Source organism: Leptidea sinapis, chromosome 2 (genome assembly GCF_905404315.1).
Source record: "Leptidea sinapis chromosome 2, ilLepSina1.1, whole genome shotgun sequence".
Lineage (NCBI taxonomy): Eukaryota > Metazoa > Arthropoda > Insecta > Lepidoptera > Pieridae > Leptidea > Leptidea sinapis.
This window is the reverse complement of record NC_066266.1, coordinates 16,501,488-16,513,686: the sequence shown is the minus strand read 5'-3', so window position 1 is coordinate 16,513,686 and position 12,199 is coordinate 16,501,488. Positions and strand designations below refer to the sequence as shown.

The 12,199-nt window shown below is 36.2% G+C and overlaps 1 pseudogene; it reads left to right on the top strand.

The window, feature by feature from the left end:
- LOC126973156 (uncharacterized) overlaps positions 1-11,693 on the top strand; it is an 86,782-nt pseudogene extending 75,089 nt beyond the window's left edge.
- Positions 11,694-12,199: the final 506 nt, after the last annotated feature.

Here is a 12,199-nt window from a genome sequence, read left to right as displayed (position 1 = left end):
ACACTACTATTAAAAAATACAAAAAAAAAACACAAACAATGCTTGAAGTAGCTTCTAGTTTTTACACTTTTTATGATTATATAAAGTAAAAACACTCATTACGGGGAAGTATATCAAGAATACTGGCAGTAGGCTGATCCGTTGACAGAACTAGCTACCAGCGCTTGGGTTTCCTTATTTGTGACTGTCACCGGCAGTCGAAGGTGCAGGCCCAGAATCCACTATGGTCTTAATGCGCGTCCCACGCCAGCGCACTCACTCGTACCCAAGCCATTAGTGCTATAAAGATATTGCTTGTCAAGAAAAAAACTGCTTTGAACCGAACAGCGAGAGAAAATGACACAAATAAACATGTGGCTATATGTGTGTGACTGTGTAGTGTCCAACCACAAGCTATTGTGTATTTTATTCCTCACTCAGGTGACATGACGAGATCATTCGATGCCAGGTGATCTCTTAGGCTCAGAGCAACGCGGGAGCGCTACAAGTATGAAGTAGGTTTAGCGGCCACACTTCCTAGTTTCATATTGCGACAAAAACTGTGAGAACATTACGATAATTACTGAAGAGATGACCCGCGCTCAATGTACTCGATAGCCTGGGAACTTAGTGATGTGACCCGCAGTCGATACAATGTAATTAATATTAAAGAAAATAAAAGGTTTTTTATTGAACGTGCAGGTTAAAATTTATTCATTTCAAAGTCATAATGTTGACACTTGTATATCTTTATACAATTACAACAATTTATATTTTTATAGCTTAGTTTTTTGTACTTTTTATGAAATATTAGATATTTCAAACGCTTTTTAAATTTGAAAACGGCTCATTGGAAACTTACAAAGTAACGCCATTGTATTAAATATATGTAATGACTATCAAAAGCGCAAAGCTTAAGCCTATTTGAATTATGTTTATTTCACTTTAACTATAAAATAAACGGCACTGAGAGGGAAAAATGGCCGCAACTCTTCTAGTATGAGGATTATGTTCTTCAGGGGAACTAGATGGCGACATTAAAAGGAATTAGTAAGAATATCAAATGTAAGGAAAACAAAGTTAAAAAATATAGAACAGACACTGTTTTAAAACTATGTTAACAATATATGTATGTGAATTAGTCGCAATATATACGGACGCTGACTTTATATTATTATGTTGTTTCTAACTTATATCGATATCGCGGTCCGCACTAGCGCGTCGGAAGCGGGAAGCACTGTCGAGAGTGACAGCACTGTGTGATTGGATCATTGTCTCTTTAATGAATGCGGGTCAACACACACCAGGTAAAAACGATTCCATTGTGACAGACGCGGGAACTGAGCTCATCGCCATGGTGGGCGTAAAGGTGCAAATAAATTATGTTCGTAATTCAAAAATTAAATCTTTAGAACAAGGCAACTAGTAATTATTTCTATCAGAAATATATGATAATATATATTAGAAATAAATATATACCAACTATATATTTATTTCTAATAAGTATATAAAATACTGGTGTCGCGGTGTTTGTTACCAAACTCCTCCGAAATGGCTAAATGGCAAAAACGAGTTATATGAAATTTTGTGTGCATATCGGGTAGGTCTGAGAATCGGTCAACATTTAGTTTTCGTAGACCATTATACAATTTTTTTTGTCAATTTTTATTATGATTCAGCATTTAAAAATACATAAACACTACTTCAAATTTTCACTCTTCTACGATCAACCCCTGTCTTTTAATCACAAATTTTATATTATTCTGTTCTATTCACAGATCCACAGATCAATAGGGTTGCAAGATGGAAATATGGGTTGCAGAATATTATTTATTAATTTATTACATTAACAACTTATACACTAATTCTAATACATACAAAAAATATTTAGACAAAAATACAAGTTGAGTGCTATTTCAATTATAGGCGCAAATAACATTCTTATCTAAGAAGCATAATATAAGTACCTGAAATAGTGAAATTTCTATGTTTTATCAGACCTTAAACCTTTTATCAGAAGCAATAATTACTAATTACAGTAACTAAGAATGTATTATGTTTTAAAAAGCTTCTGGAGTTGGTCTGTATGTTATTTCTCGTTGTTGACATGACATTATCGTAAGGATGTGATTTATAAACGAAATGGCAAAGAAGACCCTACCCATTCTCTAACTATCCTATTCTCATAGCATTAGAAAATTATGAATGTTTAATAACTAGGCCAAAAAATTATAGCTACAGTTTAAATTTCTTTTTTGGTTGATTTAAATTTGGAACGTGTTTATTATGTTGGAACATCGTATTCGCGCCATTACACATATTTTTGTTGAGGTTCATATGGGTATGGAGACCTAGGACCATAAAAGATTGGAGTTACCAAATGCTGTTAGAATTAAAAAATAATGTTAATGCTGTAAGCCAATTGTGTTGAAGCCAGAAGTCGCCGAAATCCTATGAGGAAACAAAAGATTTCGCGAGATATGAAGGATTCCTGCCGCGGAATCTCACCGTCGCACGATACGCCTCAAGTCCCCACCATCTGGATGTGTGGCGGTCCTCCACAGTGCGGTTTTCAAGGAGCTTTCTTCCACGTACTACGAAGCTGTGGAGTAGGCTTCCTTGTACGGTGTTTCCGGGAGGATACGACATGGGTACCTTCAAAAAAAGCACGTACCTACCTTAAAGGCCGGCAACGCTCCTGTGATTCCTCTGGTTTTGCAAGAGAATGTGGGCAGTGGTGATCACTTAACACCAAGTGAACCGTACCCTCGTTTGTCCTCCTTTTTCCATAAAAAAGGGTGCGATCTGTGGCAGAATTTCTAACTGTTTGTAATCAATATTTCTATGCACTTTCATTCATTGCTGCATTGCAAAATTTAGTAGATCTCCATGTATTTAGACAAATTATTAGTTAGTGTAGTTCAGATTCACTAAAAATAAAAAATAAAAAAATTTTGCTCAAAAACAACCGACTTAGAAAACACTATTCCAAAACAATTGATATACTATGCACTAAAAAGTAAAAAAATAATTGCGAATGTTTATACAATCTAATTAATTAATTTAATTCTAGTTACGATTATTGTTATTTTTGGAGTTTGTAACTACACACATAGTTATAGGTGAGATGTGCTTGAGTCGCACGCGCGACGTGAAGAGGCCGGAGGTGACAGCGGAGCCGCGGTGGAAGGACACCGATTCCAAAAATAACAATAATCAATCGTAACTAGAATTCGATTAATTAATTAGATATTCAGAATTATATTAATTAATTATTTTTATCCATTTTAGTGCATATTTTATCTATTGGAATTGTGTTTTTGAAGTCGGTTGTTATTTTGTTAATTTTTTTTTACATTATTTATTCGAAAAGACTTTTTTCCCGTCCTTCTATATATAAAGTGTACGTCCCATGACTATATTATAATAACCCTAAACACAACTAGAACACGTGGTTCTACTAATTAAGTTCAATGTCCATATTCCGGATCCATAACCAGATCAGTTCGATGGTACTATTGTCATTCCCTTAAATTCACAATTCATTCTGTTTTCAAGCAGGTTTCGAATCTTTATACTTACCTACTGATATTTTAGTATCACAAAACGATAATAATCTTGTTGAATCTTATTGTGAATTATTGATTTGAGTAGGTATAGATAGTTTGATGGTGTTGGAACATCCATATAAAAATGACTGTCATGAAAAAAAATTTAGATGACAATTGCGCAGAACGTTCCGTTAGTGCAAGAAGACTTATTTTTTAATAAATTTCATTAATTTATTTTGCCGTAATAATTTTTGTATAAACATGTTATAAACTTAAGTTTATAATTAATATAAACTTGTATTTGTAGGATGCTTCCTTAATTATGTAGATCCATTCTCGCTATCCTCCTTTGTTTGGTTACAGCTATTTAGTGTCCAAATGTGCACACACACATATACAAATCGATACATCGACAAACACTGTGGCCTTTTATAGTTGTTAGTATTCTTCATCATATCCACTCCACCAAAACACACGTTCTGTATACAAATGCTTGATTTGAGGAGATCTCTCAGTTACTGATAGTATATTCTTATTTAATTGTTATGTTATTTTTATTTTTATTTAAAACATCACGAAACGTAGATCCTGTAGATTAAGCCACAACCTGAGAGTTGAACAAAGCATACAAGATTTTATGACAATACGTCACTCGAACGGTTAGCTCAGTTGGCAGGAGACCCGCATCGTTCATAAAATGTTGTTTTCAAATTTTATTTGTGTATATTTTTATTATCAAATCTATTGTTTTCACAATAATACTAATTGTCTTGTGCGTTCCTAGGACATAAAAAGAATAGGGAAATCCCAGGCTCAAGGGTATCAAGTGTAAGAGGCGACTTAGTTACCATTGGGAGGCTCGTTTGCACAGGATGCCGGCTTTATTATGGGTACCACAACGGGGCCTATTTCTGCCGTGAAGCATTAATGTATAAGCTTTACTGTGTTTCGGTCTGAAGGGCGCCGTAGCTAGTGAAATTACTGGGCAAATGAGACTTAACATCTTATGACTCAAGGTGAAGAGCGCGGTTGTAGTGCCGCTCAGAAATTTTATGGTTTTTCAAAAATCCTGAGCGGCATTGCATTGTAATGGGCGGGGCGTATCAATTACCATCAGCCGAGCGTTCCTGCTCGTCTCCTCTCTTATTTGTCAATAATAATCTCAGTTACTCATACATTCATATCATCAGATCTATTATTTTCACAATGAAACTAATCTAAGAGTAGGTAAGTACTTCCAAACGAAAAAACAGATTTGTACGAAGTTTATAGAGAAATTCTATAACAGTACATATAAATAACTTTACATAGTTTTATTAGAAAATACACCCATGGCACCTGGGATGAGTAAATTAAAAGCCCAGCCACTGTTAAGGCATTATCTATAAATTAATTTAAATATTTTATTAAGAAATGGCTGTGTCGTAAATCCTATTACTCCACAGCTGAATGTCTAAGAGATCGAACAGTCTGGGACTAGATTATGATCATTGTATAGCGATAGAAATGACTGTACAATATTGTATATTTTTTTATTGAAATTGTATTTTTTATTTTATTGAAAAGAGCGCAAAAAAAAGAATGCTGGGAGAGTTTCTTAAGTCGCTTCTTCGCCATTTGTTTCCGAAGCGGTAGTAGTATCTAGTATATTAGAAATGACAACAAAAATAATTCTAAAGGAATCAATTTTGAGAAGATAAATGCCTTTTATGTCTTTTAAAAAGTCAGTTATGAAAAGACCCGTTTTTGTGAAATCTGTTTCATCAACTTTCACGCCGTATGTACACGTCCCGCCATTGTACAGGTGTTTTTACTTTACGAACATACTGTGAATTGTAACCATAGGCCTAAACCTTTTGTATAAAAGACATGACCAACTGTATTTCATAATTTGACTATCAAAATTACATAATATTACTAGCTGACCCAGAAAATGTTGTATTGCCATATAAAGTAATAAAAAAATTCAATAAATATTTTTTTTTGGGTTATAAAAAATAGACATCGATAACCGATTCTCAGACATTACAACCCTATTTTTTTTTTAATAAGTTTAATTAAAATTTAAAACCAGTAGTTGATCGTAGAAGGGTGAAAATTTGAACTTGTATTTGTCAATGCTGAATCATAATAAGAATAGATAATATAAAAAATTGGCAAAAAAAAATTATATATATTTAGGGGTCACTCTTTTTATTTAGGGGTATGATAAATAGATGTTGGCTGATTCTCAGACCTACTCGATACGCACACGAAATTTCATAAAAATCAGTTCAGCCGTTTCGGAGGAGTTTGGTTACAAACATCGGGACACGAGAATTTTTATATTAGATAGAAATGTATCAAAGCAGTTGTATGACAGGTTCTACGTTAATGTTACAGTTGGTGATGCTGTGTCTGGCGGTCGTCGCTCGCCCTGAGGAGACGCCGGGTCTGGTCAGCAAAGACTCGGAGCAGGACCTCGTCGCAGAAGCATCACAGAAAGGTTAGCTCTAAACATCCCACCCGGTCATATCGGGAGCTAAGCAGAAAGCACTCATTAGAAATATACATATATTTACCATAGACAATGACAATAACATAACATATTGCAACAACACTTGGTTAATGACATGAAGCTACATCAGTTCGTAAAGGGGCTTTTTTTATGAAAATAAGGGACGAGACCAGCAGGACATTCAGGTGACTGTAATTGATACGCCCTGCCCATTACAATGAAGATTTATAAGTACTCCTCAAGAATGCGCTTGACCAGGGACTATAAGCCTAGATTCGATCTACATGCTGGGTTATAGAAAATTTTAGATAACTTAGCTCTCGTATACTTGTAAGGGACCTTAATTGCAATACGACTGAGCAGGTACTCACAATTTACGTTACGATTGATTGTGCTATGGAGAAAACATAGGTCATACGTCAATCTCCTGTCCTTCAGTTTGACCATGTTAAATGCAGCCAGTCGTTCCTCATAGGGTTGTCCATGCGAGAAACCATGAGAATTAAACGCTACATGACGCGTAAATGATCTCAGAAAACTTGAGAGTATTCAGAGTTGAGACTCGTTGTGATTGGTTTGCATAAAAATTGCATTGTAATGGGCAGCGCGTATCAATTATCATCAGCTGAACGTCCTGCTCGTCTTATCCCTTATTTTCATCAAAAAAGAGCATACAACAACAGATATAAGATAGAAGTACTTGTAAGCTTGGCTTAATGAAGTAGTCACTTCTGCCGCGTGCTCAACTACACTCCGGTGTTCTTCATAGATACATGATACTGGATAATATTGACCTCTGCCGGTGTTTTTCGATTTATTTCTGAATAATTTTTCTTTTATGCTATAATATTGTGCCGAAACGAAGTTTGGTTACGTTTAGAAGAGCCTGAGGGTGTTCGCTTCATTCCCAGTCTGTGGTGTCATTAACAAAATCGTTTATGCTATAGTAACCTTTCCCACACAAAGTCTTTTAAAAATTCTTTTAAAAATCGTAACACATTTGTTTTGTACATTTTCTGGAATCATATTGCAGAGTAGTAGGCATAACAAGTTATGTTTGTTCCTCGTGTTGACATGAATCACATTTTTTCACAGTTTTTGAGCAAATTCCTCAATGTGCTTATGAACATATTATTATAGAACAGCAATATAAGCAACAGTCAAAATGTTTATTTCCTTAAATTTTTCTCTTAATGATTCTTTAGGACCTAGGTTATAAATATGTAATATAATATGTTTTGATTTCAGATGTCCAAGCACAAAACCGAGACGGCCTCTCCAACTCGTACGGAGAACCCTTGCCACCGGACGCGTATGGTCCTCCCAGGGATATCATCAACTCCGGTAAGATATTCTGTTAACTATATTTAATATTCTGTTACACAATCACTTTAAAAACATATTAAAATTTTAACGACATACCTCCAAAGAAATGCAGCTCTTTTTTTAATTTATGAACGATGCCGGTCTCGAAACCGCGATCTCTCGGGTATAATTAAATGGTTTACCTACTATTAATCATAGCTATAATATTTGTAATCGAGAGGTCGCGGTTTCGAGACCCGCATCGTTCATAAATTAAAAAAGAGCTGCATTTCTTCATATTTGATCCCACGATACAGTCTCCAACTAGTGTGGCGATTCAATGACAATCATATATCATATATATAAGCTTGTATAATGTAAGCATATGTAAAAAGATCGATTTAAATAAATAGTTTTCATTATATTTAGATTATCTTTCCTTTTCTATCTTGCTGTATCTCGGTTTGTAATGTAAGTGTATCGTAAAATCAGAGGTAACACTTGCCACTTCTTAATTTTTTCCTTCGTTATTATTTTAGGGAATTAATTATTAAGGTACCAAAATTTATTTTGCATGTTAATAACAAAAATTTCCTGAATATTATTTTAAGTTTGTGCCAAAAATACCTTCGAGTTAATTAAATATTATATTATCATGTTTATGTTGTGACCCGTTCCAGACTTGCCGCTTCCAGTCCCGGTGTATGGAGTCCCGGAATCTGTCTTCATAGACACCCCGCCCGGTGCCTACGGACCTCCCGCGCCTGTGGTGTTCCCGAGCCAGAACTACGAAGGCCCACCACCGCCCTTTCAGAAACCAAAGCCAGTCTACGGTCCACCCAAGTTCTACCCACCAAAACAAACCTATGGACCACCGAAATCTGTGTATGGCCCGCCGAAGAAGACTTATGGACCCCCAAAACTCCACCCGAAACCAGTATACGGTGTCCCTTTTAAGCCTCCAAAGATTTCGTACCCGAAACCTTTTTATGGAGTCCCTAAACCAGTTTATGGACCACCAAAGCCTGTTTATGGTCCACCGAAAGTGACATATGGAGTACCAGTATCAAACGTACAGAACGTGCATATACCAGAGTTACCACAAAACTTTGGAAACGTGGGATTTGGCGCAAACGTTGGAGTTGGATCAAGCTTTAGCACAGTTGAAACAAGTATTGGGTCAAACTTCGGCTCGAACTTTGGATCTAACATAGACTTTGGAGCAAATTTACCAGCACCAATATATGGTACACCGTTAGCTTCATTGCCAGTGAATCTTACACCAAATTTCCCACTTCCAACGGATACCTATGGTCCACCCGGTCTTCCGCTAGGACCAGTTCCACCAAACGATCAACTTTTAATTGAGGACTTCGGTAACATTGAACATTACGGTCCACCTCAACCTGACCCCAATCCGAGACCTCCTCACCCAGGTATCCCTGCGCCACCGACTCCTCCTCATGTACTCTATGACGGCTGGAAACCGATTCCCGGTATTTCTAAGCCCCACATCGAAAATGTTGATATTCACGTTCAGAATATACAAAATGGGCACATAGAAACCCTTGATGAATACGGCCCACCTCCGCCTCCACCAAGCCCAGTGCTCTTGAACCAAAACCACAACTTCCAACAAAATTCAAACGCACAGATTTCATCTGGATATTCTTCAGTACATCAAGATGCACTTGCAAATATAGACCTGAATGCTATCGTTGGTGGGGATTCTAATCATATCGATCAATCAAAAACAGTATTCGAAGCTCATTACACGGAAAACAGTTACCCTCAAGGTGATTTATCATTTATACAAGCCTCTGTGCCCAATCATAAGCCAAGCGAAGCTTACGGACCACCTTTGGACCAAGGACCAGTGTCATTGCGTCAGCAAGGAGCTAAAATACTGACCCCACCAGCCACGATATATGGTGTACCTTTATCAAACCAATACGGTGCTCCATCTAAGGTGCTACCAGCGAATCTCCCCATTCCTTATGGTTCTGTTTCCGGCGGTGGATATTCATTACACACAGGAGGAAACTCACCAAGACATCCTGTAAAATTCCGTGACGCTGTCCCAGAAGGACTCATTCAACACATTGGTCAAGTCTCTCACCACAAAGACCACCATGGTCACGATCATGTCAAATCAGGACCTGCCTACTTGCCACCGCCGATCAGGGAGGTGAAAGATATTAACCAACAAACTGGAAACCACGGCATAAGTAACTTGGCGATAAGCATTGAACCATCTCATTTATACAGTCTGCCGCACGCTGGTAATCCTCTCAACTTCCAAGCACCACCTAGCAATCTTTACGGCTCACCAATAGATTCCTACTCCGTACCCCTCTTGACTGTGAGTGATAATGCCGCATCAGGCTCTAACACGAACGCCGTAGCTGCCGCATTAGATGGAACTATTTTAGCAAACCTGAGCAATCTAGAAGCCGCGGCTATACTCAAACATTGTCCATACCATGAAGCAATTTTGAAAGCAGCGCAATCTGGAGAAAAAATCCCCGCAGATTTAGCAGCGAAATACGTAGCCAGTCTTAGTTCATTAGGAACAGCATTCCAGAAAAATCAACACACGTTAATATCACCTCTAAATAGCTTCAATGTGCCTGCCACTGGCAGTGAATCTGTTTCGTACAACAGTAAGGATCTGTCAACAGCATCTCATTCTTTAGTCCATACAGTTCTGCCCAGCAACTATATTGATAATGGAAGCAGTAAAACTGTTAGGTCCAGCATACAGAAAGGAAAGTCAATAAAAGATGAATCGAAAAATGCTTATAAAGAAGATGTACAGTTGTCGAATCAGATCCTCCAGACATCAGAACGAATACGGAATCTGAGCGAAGAAGCAAAACAGTTGCAGCAGAAAATCGTTTCTGTGAACCAGGATATCTCAAGTTCGCAATTTAACAATGAAGCAAATAGCGGTGGGACATCTTATTCTGTCCAAATCCAATCAGCAAACGATGGAAGAGGACAATCATCCTCCCCAACAATTCCGCACGATCAATTACTGTCCGAAGGTCTTCTGCAGAGCATTCTACAAGCCATCGAACAACCAAACTCAGGCCAAAGGCAAACCAACAACATAATACAGTACCAATCGAGCTTTGAATCTAATAATGACAATTATCAACCAAACTCTGTCATTAATCAGGGATTAGTTCTTCCTGAAGGGTATGAACCAATTGATAGGACTAAAAGTAAGGATTTGGAAGTCCAAAGCTCGGTTCAAAATTTACGGCACATTTTGAGAAATGAAGAATCTCATGTACACAGAGGTGATATACCCCACACTGAATGTGATTTGAGGGCTGATAACTCTGTCACCCACGAGATTATAGTACCAGCACCAAATACTGACACCGACAAGATTGATAAAGCGGAGAATGACGTGGCTATTTATTTCGGAGAAGGAAGGAATGACGATAAATCTCAAGAGACCGTAACTGAAATATCAGTTGCAACTAGCATTAGCGAAGATTTGGAAAAGTACAGTAAACCTGAGTTTGGCGACAAAGTCAAGAAGTCAAGCTAGTCTCTAGTCCTTTTGATCCAGTGAGTTATTTTTACTACATGTAAATTATAATACATAATATACAAAAGTATTACGAATCAATAATTATACGATAGTAATTTATTTCAATTTCAACAATAAGTCTCATTAAAACTTACAATCATTTTGTCTCTTCAAGGCAAGTGATATAACTTTATACATTTTTACGGTATAATACTTTCAATCGGACAACGAAATTGCTCGCTGGTGCCATTCCTAGCACTGTTCATACTTATCACTATTTAATTAAAAATAAGTCTTATTTATTTGATTATAATCAGCTCATTTTGAATTTGAAATTCATCCGGTTTTCTTTTCGGTGTACTCAGACCTAACTGGTCTAGGTACTCTTGATGTTAAACAATTAAGTCAAATAGACTAAACATATCATAATATTAAACATAATATATAACGATATTAAGATCATTGCCTTTTAAAAAGTCCAATCGATTCTCTAGGGATTATTGCCAGAGGACTGTAGGAGCGAAAACAAAAAAAAATTAAATGTTGCTGTCTAAACCTTCTATTTATTCATGAACCATAAAGATCTTGTATGAATTTCAAATGAAACATTCCATTTAAAATTATTTATTATCCTCATTAACATTAAGTTAGAATAAGATAAATCCTCCGTTTTTGCAACTATATATTTGATTTCAGGAACGGTACATCTAATGTAATCAGTATTTTAAGTAAATAGATATTGAATTTCACATTCTTTAAGTACAATATTATATATTTAGATATAAGTACCTATTTTAAATACAAAATGATAAATTAATTATTGTTTTATTTCTTTATTATGTGGAGTGAGAATAAAACTTTCTTTAGTGATGAGTTGAAACGCTATGATATTTTTTTCTTCAAAAAATCTAAAAAAGATTGTGAAGTCAAGCGGCAAGCCATATTTTAAATGAAAGAAATGTAGCTTTAATGTACCTAATAAAAACAATATGTAAAATAATAAAGAAGTGTCACGAAGGGTGACCCATAAAATATCAAAATTATATATAAGCAAAGGTATAAAGTCCGTAACGTCGGATGACGAAATTGCAACAATTGTCGAAACCTTTACAGATTGGACTTATGACGTGATTTGCAAATTCCTGGATCTCATCGCCGTTTCCTTATTGAAAGATAATGTTCTTGAATATTCAATATCAATTAAATGATCTTATTATATAATAAGATCATTTAATTGATCGCTCTGACGATGTAGAAGTATTTGAATCTATTAAAAATAAAACGACGAATGTTCTTGAGGCTATTTAATATGTTAAATTTGTT